We start from the raw sequence: 12,050 nt of genomic DNA on the forward strand, positions 1-12,050 counted from the left end.
TAAGGCAGGAGTATCAGGAATCTTAGTTTTCTTTTTGTTTTAAATGTGCATGACACTCTCGCTGGCTATAGAATTATGTGAATATCCGTAGGAGTGTTTACGGTAAAGAAGAAAGGCACATAGTACAGGTCATCAGTCATTTTAACTACTCTAAAACGTAAGACATCCTCATTAATTTTTACTGTTAAATAATAGAAATGTACAAGACACGCTTGCAAATGTTGACATTATACGTACATCCTGCACATAAAATGAAGTTACTGATTAATAAGAGGTTAGTTGGGTGATTTTGCGTATCATCTCTGGGAGACAATTTTAATCTAATATGCCTGACAATAACTTTCAAAAAGTTCAAGTGAAATATGATAGCTTCTCTGTCTTTATAATAATATTTGAATGCAAATAAAGAACCGCACTTGTCATGGAATTGCTGGAAAATAAACAAAATGAGGCAAAGTGGTTTTAATTGTGAGTAATGATATTGTGACACTTCACTCTGTGGTCCTTTGTTAGAATGAAAAGAATTTGGGAGCCCATGAAGAAGTGTTTGGTCACCTTTCTATCCGTCATTATAGTTCAATAAAACACGACATGTCTTGCAAAGATAGTACAATGGAAAGTGAAGAAAAAATAATCTGTTGTGAACTGTAGATTCTTAGCAAGTAATTATTAGAATTAAATACCGAATGAATACAATGATGACACGGAAAATATAGACAATGACCGTGCAAATTAACTTCAGGCAACGTCAATACCATTTTAAATTTATAAGAGACCATTTCTTGAAAAGCTTCTCGCGATCTGGTGAGGCATCACTAAAGTTTAATGGCAATCGATCTTGTAAAACTGTTTTTGTCGAAGTTTGACTTTAAACATCTGGACATCAAGTTGCTCTTGAATGTCGGCCAGCGCAGATATTCTCGTTTTGAGGAGACAATGAGTGAGAGCATATAGCTAGTGGTAAGAGGTGCAGTGCAGATATTTGTCTTGGAAATAATTGCAAGTTCTGATGCCAATAGGATCTTGGAAAACTGTGAAAAGTTTTAATGTTATTTTACAAAATTTTACCAAATTCAGTAAAGCTGCATATATTTTTTAATAAAATAGGTGAAGTGATGGCAATACAATCCGATAAAATTGCTTTTTGTGAAAGGGTTCTAGGCGTAATAGGGTTATTCCCTGTGGACTGTGGAGGCTATGGTGTAAATAACACACGCACTCATACTGTCACACATATCTACTCCGACGTCACATATATACACACCCCCACCCCTTCCAAACACCCCCACACCCATCTTCAAACTTTCAACACACCGTATAATATACGATTATAGGAGTATAGAGTTTGAACGGGAACGATAACCTTATCATTATGCATTAAGGAAAATACACAATGATGCAGGTTGCTTTGGTTGTGATTGTATAATATACTGGTTTCATTTCATATTCCCAGACAAAACACATATGTATTGTGGAAACTGCTTCAAGTTGGTAGCCTGCAGGCGTACAGGTGTAAAGAATTGGTCTAGCTCTCCGGTGAAGGTCTGAATTTCATCTGAAGTTTGTTATCCGATCGCTCTAGCTAAATGCGACGAGTGCCTGGCAGTTTTCATGGGTTATGGATTTGATTAGACAATAAACAAGCAAACATTTTGCTTGCTCTTGACCAATATAATTGTGTTGGCATATTTTGATTTTCTTGATTCTTCTTCGTGGAGTTCCTTCTTGTAATAAGCCCAATCGCCATTCTAACTTCCGGTTTTTGAGAGCAGTTTTGGGACACTTTGACCTCTGACATAGCGGGAAAGTTGACGTAATTATTATTAATTTTCTTATTATTGTCACAATTTTGATCATTAAAAATACCAAATAATTAATTTATAAAATACTAATTAGACAATAATAACTGCGCACCATCTATTTTGAGGTCATTGTGTGAAATCGGAGGGTTTTGTTTTGGGCTGAGGTATTTTTCCGAGGGAGCGGTAGCTCCCGAGGAAAAATACTGAGCCCAAAACAAAACCCGACAATTTCACACAATGAACTCAAAATAGATGGTGCAAAGTTATTATTGTCATTCATTACCGTCGTATTTAATAATTTGAACAAATCAAAATAGCATTTTATGTTATTTTATGCCATTAAACGTTGTTAAAATATAACCAGTTTTAATTATTGTTGTAACCTACCCTACAAAAAAATCAACCAGGCGAATATAACATTCGCGCCGACAACAAGAGCTACCAATCACAGAAGCGAGACGGCATCGCGTAGGCGTGTTCGTTGCCATAACGCGTAGCTTATACACGCACGCGCGCGTAGAAGTCATTGTTGCGCGTCCGGAGTCATTGTGAGTTATTCATAACCTTATTAATAAACGCGATGCGTGCGATCCAATCATATTTTATTATTTGTGAAAACGCGAACGCAAATCGAGGTCATTAATATCTCACAATTGACCGCAAAATGCGTAATTGTTCCAATGTCGCACACAATTGACTTCTGCGTGCGCCGTATTTTGCGTCCAACGAACTGCGCGCGCGCTGGCTGCCGTATTTGGATTGCGCGCTACCATATTTGCACAGATTCTGATACGCACTTTTGTTATTGGTCGTTTTGTTTTAGCCTGATCGATTTTGGGAAAGGGAAGATGTATAAATTGTTTATTTTTACAAACTTTTGAGGAAAATTTTGTGTTATTTTGTAATGTTAAAAGATCAAAGTGACGGTTATGAATGAGGTTAATAACTTTGCATCGGTTATATGTCGGGCATTGTGAAAAATCTAAACATTTTGCTTTGGACCTCGGAATATTCCTCGGTTCCAAAGGCAAAATGTTTAGATTTTTCACAATGCCTCCAAATAACCGATGCGCAGTTATTAACCTCTAATTAATGACCTCGCAATTAGTGCGCGGTCAGGCAATCAATTTCTTTTGATTGGATTACAGGCTTCGCGTATATTAATGAGGTTATGAATATTTTTTATAATTGTTTTAAATATTGTAAAACATTTTAGATTATATTTTGTACGTACAAAAACCCAATATCTCTGAATTTTCTGAAAGGTCAAAGGACAAAGTGTCCTAAAACTGCAAAAACTGTCCTACAATGCATTGCAAACTTCCAATGCCGATTGGGCTTATCATTACGCATTGATTTATTTCATACTATAAGATTGTGTTATGATCTCAGATTGCAGAGCAGCCCAAACATTCACGTTAACTTTAGAACTAAAAGGTACGTGACTGATCACTTATAATTTGAAAGTGTAGAATTTGTATCTAAAGTGGCATGTTGTACTATATTACATTAGTTCTGAAGGCAGAATGCGGTTCAGAGTGGTGGTCAAATATGTGACAAAAATACCAGTTTAAACCCATCTTTAAAACTATTCATTTAGAAAATCATATGACCAAATTATTTCCACAAATTATCAAACTAAAATGGTACCAATTTGAATCGACTGATGTTTTAATACATTTGATCTTTATTTCTTACAACTTTGTCCTGCGCTTCTGGTTTTTTCTTCAAGATGTGACCTTATATGAAGATGATTTTAAGTCATCTGTACTTTAGGTCAAATGTATAAGAGTGTTTGACTCTCTTATTGTTGCCAAATAATTCAACATAATGTCACTTCTAAAAATCGTATTTGGTTTCTAGATTATCAACATCCCCTCAACAATACGATCCAGTTGACCTGGGTTTCGTGCATCAAAGTGTGATTTCAAAACAATTATTAAATTACTATTCCATAAGCATATGAAAATATGAATGCCAATGAATAAAAAAACAGGAGAACCAAACATCGCTTAGCCTTTCCGATATTGACAAAGACACACTTGGTGGTTTCAAGTTTCTGTATAAATCGATGGTATTTCAAATTTCTTTATAATCCATTGAACTATCTTTATTTATTCAGGATGTGTCACAGTGAACCCCTCGCCCCACACGCAAAAATTGGAGTGTAGGATTAGAGAAACAAACTTTGAATATAAAATGAAGCAGAGAATGTCTTCTGTTAGTGGCAGGGAACCAATGTGGTATACGTACAGTAAACATGTTAAAACAATCAATGTTACATTCAATATTACACAATTTAAACCAGCAACACATCCTAGAAATTCTTTCAAACAAGGACATTATATAATAATATAAGACATTAAGGGAGTACTACACCCCTGTGGTAAATTTGTGACTATTTTTGCATTTTTCTCAAAACATAATAACACACTGGTAAATAAAGTTATGTATATTATTGGGGCAAGGAATCCAATCACTACACTGAAATTTCAGTGACTCAAGACAAGCAGTTCAGTTTATATGATAAGAAACGGGGTACATCCTAGCGGTACCTTATTTCTTATCATAAATAAGAAACCGCTTTCTAATATACATAACTTTTGTTACCACTGTGTTTTTAGTTTTTGAGAAAAATGCAAAAATAGACACAAATTTATCGAGGGGTGTAGTACCCCTTTAAAGACTTCTTACAATAGCGATTCATCCGAATTTGTTCTAATATATAATTTAATTAAAACATCGGTATTCTGTTATATAAATTCACGTTATTTGATCCTTGTAAGAGAGACACCAAAAATAAACTTGGCTCCATTAAGGCAGGTCCATGTTCATGATTTTTTCAGGAGGATGAAAATGCCCAAAACTGTGGTTCTGATATATTATTGGCCTTGCCTAAAAACCCACAGCACCTATGGAAATACACATGGTATTATTGGCTTGTATGACTTATTTCTTATACGATCAATGTATTTATATTATTTTTAGTTATATTTAACCAAGATTAGCCAGTTAACATCAGCACAAATAATGGCACAAAGCTAGATGAGGTGAAGGACTTCAAATATCTTGGAGCATGGATGGCTATACCACAGAGCATGATGTCAAAACACGCAAGGCAGCAGCTTGGAGAGTATGCAACAGCCTAAGCAAGATCTGGAAGTCTGCTCTACCAAAAAATTCAAACTGCGGGTCTTCAGTGCAACAGTGGAGTCTCTATTAACATACGGATGTGAAAGCTGGACCATAACTCCCAAACTATCTTAAGAGCTGGACGGTTGTTACACCCGAATGCTTAGGGCAGTATACAACATCCAATGGAAGCAGCACATTAGCAACAACAAAAAAAGATCAGGAACAAGTGTGAACCTGTTGTCAACCTGATAAACTGGGCACCCAAACATGGAAAAAGAAACCCTGGTAGCCCACCCCTTACATATGGAGATGTACTTAAGCAAGACACCGGACTAGAAGCATCTGACCTGGGAACGGCGCGGCGATGCAGGACAGGAGGAAATGGTAAGCTGTCGTGGTTCGGGAAAACCACCCGAAATAAGCAAGCAAGCAAGCAAACAAGCAAGCAAGCAAGTTATAAACTGGTAAAATATGGCTCCTACCATCCCATTCTTTCTAATATTTTGAACTGCATTATAAATACATATCACATTAGATTCAATAATTTAGATATAAAAGTTAATATCTATCATGTAACCATCTCAACACTCACATATTCAAAATGGGCTTTCAAACATCTTTCTCACTCACGCTTGAATCCAATAACATTTCAAACCATAATAAAAACAAGAGGCTACAAAACTACAACTCAGCAAAAATGTCTCAGCTTACGTGAAATTCAAAACGTTCTAATATCTTAAACATCGGTAGTACAATTATATAACCACCTGGCGACACACAATTAAAGTGCTAACAAATTAGGTTTGTAACACAATAGCATAAGAAATGTTAAAAATCCTTTTATTCAAGTCATATTATGCTGCAGATGATTATGACAATTAATTATTTTAAATCATCCGTGCAATATATGGGTTTGGTATTGGCTACTTTAATCCACCAATAATGATTACGACGCTTTACAGTACATTCCCAGGATCGCTTATTACCAAATGAATTTGATTTTGTAAATCCTTTCCTTTTTACCTATGTAACATTTATATAAATGCAAACTCTAAACCTGACCTATAGGGTAGAACTGCCCCCACAAGCAAATACCAGGTAGACAAAATTTTGAATAATTTACGGATGAAAGTGTTTTCTGTCTCGGAACAGTTCATGAAACCAGATCTCCATTAATGTTTCAATTGAATGACAAAAAACAATAGTATTAAATTACAAGTATATGGTTATACAATTATTGCTCTTTAACCTTCAACAGAATGCCATTTGATACTCGGTGCATCAAATTACGTTGGTTATTCTCACATGGTGCAGAAAAAACAACTTGCAGTCTTTTAAATTAATGTTGGAATTGGGTTTGCAAGTTGTTCAAACGTTCAAAGTGTTATTTGATGTTGTGATGTGGAAACAAAAGTAGTCTTTTCAAAAGGTACTGCAGTTAATAAACGAACGTGTGTTGGCTTTCCATTGTGTGTGTCACTCAATTTAAGCAGCTTCTTGAACTGAATAACTGTTTGTGTTTTCTTTTCTACAGCCTAGTATTAACAAAATTGGGGCCATCTTCTGTCAAATCATTATGACGTTTACACAATACATAACGTGTGTGGGGGTGTGTTGGTAGGTGTGTGTCGTTATGCGTTTATGTATGTTTATGGGGGGTGCGCGGGTGTGAATATGGGATGGTGGCGGCGCGGTGGTGTGGGGTTAGTGTGTGCTAACTTAAAAATATCGTCGATTATTTACTTTAAATAATTTTGTGCAACAAATGTGGGAACCATTATAGAAAAGAAGAAATATCAAAGAATTTTAACACAACATAATATTATTACAACGAAATTATCTACTTACATCAATAGTAACTTTTATAGTAATCGATACATTTTCGCCATAATTGAGTGATCTTTATTATCTTTTTTCTCTCTTAGATATCATGGCCTCTGCAGCGGAGAAGACATTAAGGACGTATTTGTTTGATCACTACAACAAGCTAGCCTTACCAGTCCGTAATTCAAGCGATACACTAACCATCCAATTTAATCTATTCATCGAACAGATTGTCGACTTGGTAAATTCAATTAATTAGTACCTTAAATAGTGATAACATAGTGATTCTGTTATTGTTCGTGATTTCCCTTGTATTTTAACAAGTAATTGTCCACACTTACCCTTTAGAATTTCAATGCCTTTTCTGAGTAGGTAAGTGTGCAAAATAACAGATGTGAAAAGAACATCCTTACAACAGGCCATCAATGAGGAATTATACAAACAGCTATACCTTTTTTGGCTATTGTTTGGGAATTGTAAAATCACTGCTTTGGGCTTTGGTCTTTAAATGGCTGCTACTATTAGATTATCTTCGAAAAGAAGATAATATCTTTTAGATGTCTTAGCTTAACTACAATTCCAATAGCTTTTATAATACTGGGTTCATTCGATTTTTGTTATTTGATTACTTATTATATTATTTTTTTATTCATACCACAATACAACATTCCATGCCATGTAGCAAAAAAGGTAGATACCACGGCCCTGATTTGTAAAACTCGAAGCTCACTGTTGACAAGGGACAGTCTGCAGTGAACGGCTCTTTTCAGAGCCACCAGAGCCACCAAACCTTTTACATTAGTAGATAGGCGATGTCTGCTTGCTCACTGTTGATAAGGGGTAGTCTTCGGCGAAGGCTCTTTTCAGAGCTACCAAACCTTTTACATCAGCAGATAGGGGAGATCTGCTGATTCACTGTTAACAAGGGGCAAATGAACGGCTCTTTTCAGAGCCACCAGTAGGCAAGGGGCGGCCTACATGTCCCATTCTTAGGTACTTTGTCCTGAAGAAGTCAGAGCTACTCTTGACGAAAGCTTGACAGTTCTAAACTTGTCCGACGGCGAACCCGCTAAAAACTTATTTCTTAATATTATTTGTTAGTTATATTGTATAAACTGGTAAAATATGGCTCCTATCATCCCATTCTTCCCAGTAATAATTTTGGGAATGATATTTTTCCCTGGGTTACATTGCCCAAAATATGTAGTTATCTTAAAATGTCAACATTTCAAGTTAGATCGTTTTACCAAATCAGGTGAAGTGAAAGTAACTCAGCAGTTATAAATATGCATATAGCTCAAAACTATCAATCGTATTCACAATATTTTGAAATAGAACAAAAGATGGTATATTTATGCGGATTTTGATACCAAATTTGTCCAAATTCTTTAAATAATAGCAACACAGCAGCGTTTTTAACGAAAAACAAACCTAATTTTAAAGTTACATTGACGGCAATAATGGCTATTAAACACTAACAATGTACGTAAGCCCCGCACTTGCCACTTATTCACAGAGACAATACTCGGTCAATTGTAACAACAACAATTTTCTTTTTATTTAACAATACTGCTGTGTTGTAATGGGGGTACCAAAATGCGCGTACATAAATCGCCTTTTTATGTTAAAATATATATACGAATAATATTTCTGAAGCTATAGGCGTATTTGTAACGACTGAATTACTTTTCTTTGGAAAATCACCACAAAATACTTAAATGTAAAAAGTGATTACTTTCACGTACGTACGTGTCCTTAAAATCCTTCACAAAAGTTGTTGTTATCTTATTAAATCGATCACTCTTGTAGTATAATGCGATTGATATCACCTCACCGTCTTCACAAAGGATTCCTATGGGGGCATTGATTAAAAGCTTGATAAGTTGAAGTGCCTCAATAACTGATTAATGTCCCATCGACATCACTTAACAAAACCAGAATACACGTGACTGAGAGGGAAATTTCCACAGAGATCGGTACAGTTAATTGTGTGAAATCTAGCTAATTCTTGATAGTGTGGTAAAATGTGCTTATCCTATCGTGAATGTCACAATAAAGTACACCGACAAAAACTGTTAGGATTAAGAAAAATAATTCCATGTGGAGTTTGTGTTTCTATGGCAACGATGTCGACATAAGAAATTGGTGGAAATGTTGTCAAATAGTGAAGGAATTAGAATAGAACTAGTTTAGGTAATACGCTGACAAATTTCCGCTGTTTTGTCGATGAAATTGCACTCAAAGTAATAAAAGAAAAAATTGTACGATCAAACACAACCAACAAATGCACGTTTTTGGTAAGAGGTAACACATATAGGTTTCTGTTCTTAAAATTCCTCTTTGTTAGTGAAGATGAAATATAAGTGCGTATAATATTGAATACATATAGTTAGATAATTCCCTCATGATTGTACATAACATAACCATCTTGCTACCTACTGTCTAATATCAAAGCTTCCTTTTGAGGGAAGGAATTGGTGTTTCAATCTCGTCCGTTATATCCTTGTCGACAAGACAAGTGTGGTCACCAACTAATTACTTTATGGTTTATATTACGATGAAATAACACATTGATGTGTAACGACGCGCGTAAATCGATTCCACCTCTGATCGTAAAGTGTCATTTCTGAACACATAGGTATAGTCGAGTGGTTTGTTGTAAAGAGCAATAACACTTTTCAAACATATGGATGCAGCCGAATGAAGGCAATTCAGACAACTGAGTATCTGAACAAAATCTGCCAAAAAGGGAGGTGACATAAGGAAGACCATCAGACAGACAGTCTAACACGAAGACGCAAACACGTAGCCACCCATTCCTCTCACACCACACCCCCCCTACACCACACATAAACCCTCACACCCCACCATTACACACACCTCATCAGTTCTCTAATATGGACTGTGGTACTTCGAGAATTGATCCATTTTACATAGAGCCCCGGAAAATGGAAGCTAACCGAGTAAAATTCCACGGGGTTTAAATTATCTAATTCTAAATACACAGTTCTCTCTCATTCTTGAGAGAATGAGGACGAATAGAAAGTTCATGCAGTCTAGAATATCAAATCAGTGGTATTCGAGTTTTTAACCGTCTATAATTATACAGTACGTGTAGCGTAAGGGTCAACTACCGTTTCACTTCTTGATAATGATATTAATATTATTTTAAAGAGAGAACAGGTATTTGTTCTAATTGACATAGTGATAGTAAGGACGTTACCCTAGCTATGACTGATGTGGTTATTATTCTAACATAGTCCTATTAGCAATGACATACCATGGTGAATAATAAAATATATCATGAATGTTGTTAAGCAATGGCATTGCTGTATTCTTCGAAATTCATATTTATTTTGTGGGACATTCATTTTTATAGACTGTTTGCAAAGAAGATCTGAAATATAAAACGGGGATGAAAAGAAAGTCCATAATCCTACTAAAAATCAGAAAAGTAAACATAATACATGTATTTAATAAGAAACTGATCAAATCTGAGCTACTCATTTGTTTTCTTATTACCTTTTGCAGGACGAACGAAATCAAGTCTTTACATCCAAAGTTTGGGTCAAGCAGGTAATATTGTAATCTTTTTTTAAACCTTACTTTGAGTTTGTCAGAAGAGGAAGCATTGATTTTGTAAGCCCATATGTATCTGGAAATAAATCACTTGTTGCAAATACATGTGATTGTAATGCATCATGTTTCATAGCTAAGAACTCAATCCGATTTCTCAAGTGTTATTATGACCTTCTTGACATTTTACCTATTTCTGTCTCGAAGGGCTCATAACAACTGCTTTTTGAAAATATTGCTTGGTTGAGATTGTCTTTAGTGCAGTATAGATTTACTTGGCAAAATCAATACAATTATAATGCTATCATAAATTTAGTTTCTCAAGCTAAATCGAGATTGCTCGGACTTAACAATATTTCCATAACCATTTGTACTAGTAAGACATAGCTTTTGGCAATGTATGTACGTGTGAATACGTAAAATCGATTATCATTTTCATATCTTAATCGTGTTTTCTAAAGCAAAAAGGCGATTTGGTTAAGCCACTAGCAATATTTCTTTACCAAACAATCATACATATGTACTTCCTACACCGCTTACGGTGAAGTTGTTGGCACTTTGTACTCACATAAAAGCTTCATATTTCAGGTATATTTGCGCGGACATTTAAATTAGAATAAATTTCTCATTGCAAAAAAGAAGGTGTAACCTTTTGATGGTTTACTATGCTGCAGTGAATATTTCATATTTGTACCATTCGTATCTACGCTCTCCATAAATTATATGTGCTATGTCAGACGTCAGTTTACATTGTCTCTGCGAATATAATTCCGAAACGTGAGACAGTTGAAGTGAAAAGAAAGCTTTAAAAGCCAAATAAATTATTAATCACTGCAGCTACATGATAGTGTGTCTTTCAGAGACGGGGCTCGAGTCACTTGTAATCTATCCATATATAGCTTGATTTGTAATGTTTCAAGAACATGAATAATGCTTCATTAAGTTGCGCGTACTTGCTGCAATTGGAATAAATCAAAAGACACTTTGCTCATTTATTGGATTCAAGAAGATATTTCCTTTTCAAAACAATATATTAATATGCGATATCAAATAGTTATACAATTTACTGTTTGTTCACGTAATGGTACGTGATGTTTGTAACGGCTACAAGCTTGATTGATTTGTGAGCAGATAAATTAGAGTTCAAATTAATATAATTGTTAGAAATGCATTATGTTATAATATATATTTTATGCGTACATTTGTGTAGGTATGGCATGATCATAGCCTTGAATGGGACCCTGCACTATTTGGAGGAATACGAAGTATAAAAGTACCGAGTGAATCTATATGGATTCCAGATATACTAATTTATAACAAGTAAGTATAAATATATTATACTTATACAACATATTATACTATGAATTAAACTTATTTCATATCTATCTATCAATAAAATAAATGTTTAAAAACAAAACAAAACAAAAATCTAAAACCGGGAACCAAACCCAAAACTAATTGGTAATTTAACTCAATTGTTAAGGGCAGAGAATTGATCCCTGGGGAACTCCATAATTAGTTTAGCAAAAACATTACCAGTGGCAATACATTTTTATTTAAAATTAATATTGCATATGATTCGTAAAATGCACGATTTATAGTGGTGGCAGACCAAGGTCGGTTGGTTTTGCCAGTTAAAGTGTTTTTGTTTGTTGATTATTGTTTAATGGGTGGTACAAAATCAGATTCCGAGGGGTGTAAAATTGTCACCCC

General features: G+C 35.0%; 1 protein-coding gene and 1 pseudogene across 1 annotated transcript in view; both read left to right on the forward strand.

Moving 5' to 3' along the window:
* The window catches only part of LOC140148402 (aspartate dehydrogenase domain-containing protein-like), a 316,009-nt gene that overhangs the window by 155,454 nt on the left and 148,505 nt on the right, over positions 1 to 12,050 (forward strand). The gene's annotated exons all lie outside the window — the stretch shown is intronic.
* The window catches only part of LOC140148382 (neuronal acetylcholine receptor subunit alpha-3-like), a 71,224-nt pseudogene that overhangs the window by 51,259 nt on the left and 7,915 nt on the right, over positions 1 to 12,050 (forward strand).

This window comes from Amphiura filiformis, chromosome 1, assembly GCF_039555335.1.
Source record: "Amphiura filiformis chromosome 1, Afil_fr2py, whole genome shotgun sequence".
Lineage (NCBI taxonomy): Eukaryota > Metazoa > Echinodermata > Ophiuroidea > Amphilepidida > Amphiuridae > Amphiura > Amphiura filiformis.